At 42.1% G+C, this 6,000-nt stretch overlaps 1 pseudogene; it reads right to left on the bottom strand.

The window, feature by feature from the left end:
* Positions 1 to 121: 121 nt before the first annotated feature.
* On the bottom strand, positions 122 to 239 carry LOC126185598 (5S ribosomal RNA; annotated as a pseudogene).
* Positions 240 to 6,000: the final 5,761 nt, after the last annotated feature.

Consider the following 6,000-nt stretch of genomic DNA (forward strand, 5'->3'; position numbering starts at 1 on the left):
GGGCGTGTGGTCAGCACACCGCTCTCCCGGTCGTTACGATGGTTTTCTTTGACCGGAGTCGCTACTACTCGGTCGAGTAGCTCCACAATTTACATCACGAGGCTGAATGCAGCCCGAAAAATGGCAACAGCACATGGTTTCCTCGATGGTCACCCATCCAAGTGTTTGACACGCCCGACAGTGCTTAACTTCGGTGATCTGACGCGAACCGTTGTATCCACTGCGGCAAGGCTGTTGCCACTTCGTTAGTAATACCACTTGAGATTTTCTTGTAATCTTATGCCCTACCTGTCAAGAATAACGCAATATGAGATGGAACATAAGCTTAAAATTTCACATAGGCAACGGACGGAATTAGCCTTTCTGACAGAACCTTTACGACATTCAACTTGATTAGTTGGCGTGTTAGCAGTAAGGACTGTTGGACTGGGATTTAAACCAAATTTCTACTAACTGCAAGCCCGTATACAAGGCACCTCCGTTAATATACCAGTTGTCTGAATTTCTACTCTTATCTATCACTAACACTTACATAGAGCTTAAACGTCCGCCGAACTGTGGAACCATTTTTTTGTGGGCCCTCAGTCATCTGTTTGGTTTCATCAGCCCACCACGACGTCTTTACCCGGTCCAACCTCTTCATCTCAGGAAAACAATTACCCACTATATGCTACATTATTTGTTGAACAGATACCAATCTCCATCTTCCACAGAAGTTTTTTGCATTTTATGGCTCTTATGTCTTAACACATGTTATATCATTCTGTTCTTTCAGTGTTACCTACATATTCCTCGCTTGTTCTGAGGAGAAATTCCTTATATCTTATTTTATCAGTCCATTTAATTCTCAGTGTCCTTGTGTACCACCACTCTCAAGAGCTTTCCGATCTTTTCTTCTCCGGTGTCACCATAGGCAATGGTTCACTCAGATATAATGCTGTGCTCCTTTGAATATTCTCAAAAATTTATTCCTAAAATTAAGTCTACGTTTGATACTAGCAGATTTCCTTCAGAGAAGAATGCCCCCTTCGCCTGCACAGTTCTGTTTCTTAAATCTTCCTTGCTTCGCCGTCATATATTATTTTCCCTCCAAGGTAGCAGACTTCCTTCACATCCTCTACTACGTTAGCCTCAAATTCCATGTTACGTCTGTCGGTAATCTTATTTCTGCTGCTACTCATTACTTCCTTCGTTTTTTACTCTCAGTCCGCATTCTGCACTCATCGGACTGTTGATTCCATTCAAGAGATCCCGTAATGTTTCCTCACTTTCACTGAGGATAGCAGTGTCCTCGCCGAACTACGTTTCAATAGTTTTGTACAACACATAAATCGCGTAGTAAATGGTAGGATTACATGTAGTATTGGTAGCACTGATTGGCAAAGGAACAGAAACGAATGTATAAGAGAGTAACTGGGAGCCGGTGTTTTAATGTCGTTTTTTGTTTGGTTGTCTGTTTTGCACGTAATTAGAGGACATTGTTAGTCCATTATATCCTTACAGAACATAAATTGCATTTTATAAGCTATAAAAATTAGTTGAACGCTAACTTCTGCGCTTTATGTAACTAAAGCAATTAATTTTGATGCAAGTACAGTTTAAATGAGAAAACATAAAAAAATCTGCATAATTACTGTTGTTATTTTGTACTCACTAGAACGTCCTTCATCATGATCAAGGGCAAGAGTTTCCTGCCATAATTGCTGAATACGAAAGTTGTTTATGAATAGCAAAAACATGTTTTATACAAACTCTACAATGTAATGAAGCGATATTAGATATATTTTTGTTTCGTGGTGTCGTTTAAGTTTTATCTTGTTTTGCTTTTTACGGAATTGCGTTTTTTGCTGCTTTATGATAAATCTGTGTTCTTTTATTTGCACAACAACGTCCCTCTGTTTCACGTTGAAAATCAACAGTTTTAGAATAAAACCTAAATCAAACATCGAAAATTTCAATTTTGCTATAAATACCTTTCATTATTAAGTAACAGGCACGAGGATTACTATGTAGAACAAAAATGTTCCGTAGATTACGCGGCCCTTTATATAGCCTTACTCAATTTCTAAAATCTAGACGGTTTACCGCTTCCGGTTTCTAGGGAAGTGTAGTAAGAAACTGATCGCAAACGTAAACAAAGCGGTCGATTTGAGGTAAAGTTCTATGGGTATGCAATACATCTAATGTATAGGTAACGTGAGTACGATCTTAACTGACCAAAGCTAATGGGAAATATACCGTTGTCTACACTTACTTGTGATGGTCTACAGGAGCCTAAGGTAATTTTACAAGTATAAGGGAAACTTCATCGCTGGGATACGTCCTTTTTAATCCGATTACTCGTCTCTTGGTCTTCCATGGCTGCTGCTCCCTCTAAGTGCTCGTACTTACTGTAGGCCTATATAACTCGACTGCCCCTATATCTTATACCTAATTTTTTAATAGTTTCAAACTCTTACCCCATTTTTGTTGTTCAACGTTGTTCAACCACAAACAGCACGTAAAATCGTGAGTCACTAACAACTGTATTTGTTTTACCAAAGGAGTGCTCTACTGTTTACAGAATTGTGCTAAATTAATAAACGTTTTAGACATTTGAAGATGACATCGACAAAAGCAATTTGTGTCATTATCTGAAAGTCAGCTTAAGCGTACTGTGCGTCTGTGAGAGACTGACTGTTCCTTTAGAGATGCCCCATCACGTTGGCCGTGTTGTGGCACCCGTGTATCAGTCTTGGTGTCTGTAGTCCAAGGAAGCTGCACACGCATGTCATGCTGTTGGCTCAATTGGTTCAAATGGCTCTGAGCACTAAGGGACTAAACATCTTAGGTCATCAGTCCCCTAGAACTTAGAACTACTTAAACCTAACTAACCTAAGGACATCACACACATCCATGCCCGAGGCAGGATTCGAACCTGCGACCGTAGCAGCAGCGCGGTTCCGGGCTGAAGCGCCTAGAACCGCTCGGCCACCACGGCCGGCTCATGCTGTTGCATCAGGCGAGTAGACGTTACTAATCTCACCGCAACCGTATGACCAATTAAGGGCAACATCTTACCCACGTTTCAGCCAGAAGCATCAGGAATTGTTTCCTGGAAGCAGCGTAACAAGCAACCTTACTGGCAGCCAAGTTTCCACTCACACCTTATCGCTATTCAGCTTGTCACCTCTTTTGTATTGAAAGACGCAACGGAAGGATGAATTTTCCCAAGTTATACACTGCTCCTTAAAACCTAAGGAACAGATCAACAAAGTAACTTAAAATATGAACTACTCATTGAAAATGAAATAAAGTGCGGGAGCATGTTCCCAGAACTCTTTCGGTCTTGCACAGAAAGCTGGATGCCACATGGCATTAGGACACCGTGTGTATAGCTCCAAATGGGGCAGGTCCGGGATACATTCTTCATTACAGCCTGGAGGAACACAATATTTGAATTACTTCACAGACTGCGGAAAGAACCGGCTGCTGCTAGTGCCCCAGATGCGTAAGACAGAATCCGCCGCCTAGACGCAGAAATAACAGACTTTGAATAAGAGAACCGGCGCAACATTTAAACCAAAACCTAAGGTTCAAAAATGCACTGACTAAGCTAAACGCAAACAAACAAGTGTTCTTTTCTTCAAATCTGCATACAATCAAGATGCAAAGGCTTTAGGAGAAACCCTACGAAGACTATCAACCACAGAAAAGATAGATCAAAATCAAGGCCATCAGGTCGACAGGAAATACAGTAATTCTGGAAGCAGAGACACAGGAGAAAAAAAAAGAAAAATCATAACGATAACTGCACAACTAAACAATATCAAATACCAGGAACCCAGAAAATCCGGTCGGGGTGGCCGAGCGGTTCTAGGCGCTGCAGTCTGGAACCGCGCGACCGCTACGGTCGCAGGTTCGAATCCTGCCTCGGGCATGGATGTGTGTGATGTCCTTAGGTTAGTTAGATTTAAGAAGTTCTATGTTCTAGGGGACTGATGACCTCAGAAATTAAGTCCCATAGTACTCAGAGCCATTTGAACCATTTGAATCCAGAAAACTTAGAATACTTCCATCATCTATCAGATACCTACTACATGACAGATAAGGACTTCCTAGAATAAATGTACGAGATAAACGTGAGTGAACACATTTAAAAGGAAGAAATTAACGAAGAAGTATCAATAAAATGCGAGACAGGACTAAATGGGTCACGTACAGTTTACATAGTTGAAGTCTCTCCCAGGGTTCGCCTACTGATACTCCAAAGAGACAGGGTCTATATAAAGTTTGAAGAACTGACCATTAAAGAATATGTAACTGTACAGAAATGTCTGAGCTGCTGGACATCCACCTAAACGTTGTGACAAGAAGCAGGTGAGTGGAAAACGTGCAAAAGCTGGGACACAAAAAGGAAGACTGTCAGGAAGAGGCAACCACTGGCTGCATCCCATGAAAATACCGAATCACAGTCTGCGATAAAGAAGGGGGACCACAATGAACAACACATAAACGGCTATATGAAAGGCAAACTCAGCAGACAGAATACGATGTCAACAATGTTCACTGAGAAGGTACAAGATTACATGGGAGACACATCACTCCCCTATCACAACAGTAGGTGTAAACACAAATTACCGTGCACCAGAACAAGAGCATGACAGCATGAGGTACCATGGGGGCAAAAATGGGGCTACTGTAAACCACTGACCCAGACATCGAGACAGTGCCACCAATATCATTACGTACAATAAACAAATAGCTTCATATCACAGGCTATATTGAGGACGCATGTATACAAGGTGACATCTGTATAGATAGGCAGATTAAACATGACATGTTTAACTGGGCGTCCTTCCAGACTGCGATTATTCTAAGAATGGAGGAGCTGGAAGACGAAGCAGTCTGCAGGGACAACGAGAGATCAACGAAATCACATAAATCAGACAACATGCAAATACATCAAGGCATCTGGGAGACATTCATACACATTTACAGCCTGAGTATGACACACACCAAACATCAGAATAACAAGTAGCACAATAAGATTCAAAACAAATGAACGAAACAATTAAGACAAGCATACAAAAATAAACACAGTATCATCAACAACGCCGGTAGCTGTGGCCGAGCGGTTCTAAGCGCTTCTGTCCGGAACCGCGCTGCTGTTACGGCCGCAGTTTCGAATCCTGCCTGGGGAATGGGTGTGTGTGATGTCCTTAGATTAGTTAGGTTTAAGTAGTTCTAAGTCTAGGGGACTGATGACCTCGGATGTTAAGTCCCATAGTGATTGGAGCCATCTGAACCATGTTGAACCATCAACAACGAAATCCGGATGCGGCATCACAAAGTACAGATTGCACATAAACCAAGACTCCTACAATACAAACAGACAAATAAGAATGTGACGACACAAATACAAAAACTATAAGTGACAAGCAACAAAAAATGGTTCAAATGGCTCTGAGCACTGTGGAACTTAACTTGAAGTCATCAGTCCCGTAGAACTTAGAACTACTTAAACCTAACTAACCTAAGGACATCACACACATCCATGCCCGAGGCAGGATTCGAACCTGCCACCGTAGCGGTCGCGCGGTTCCACACTGTAGCGCCTAGAACCGCTCGGCCACCCCGGCCGGCGACAAGCAACATCCCGAAACCATAAACATATCAGACAAACCAAAAACTCATGCACGGCATACCCATCAACAAGCAGCAAAAATAAACAGACGTGCTACAGATACTCCGATAGCAAACCCAGACAACAAACGCGACCTATTACAGGACAAACAACAGAGAAGAAATGACCAAGGGAAACGCGACTGCCACAGCAGCATTAACAACAAACACATATGAGCAAATCTACACATCGCAAGATTCGAACAGCAACCAGGAATACGATTAAGGAACAACAGTTGACTACAGGGACCTTGGGGAGAATCTACGCTTAAGCAGACTCGAAAACAGAGATGTATTTCAAACTGCCCTACAGTTAGTAACGTTACTTAACCACCC

This window comes from Schistocerca cancellata, chromosome 4, assembly GCF_023864275.1.
Source record: "Schistocerca cancellata isolate TAMUIC-IGC-003103 chromosome 4, iqSchCanc2.1, whole genome shotgun sequence".
NCBI classification, from domain to species: Eukaryota; Metazoa; Arthropoda; class Insecta; order Orthoptera; family Acrididae; genus Schistocerca; species Schistocerca cancellata.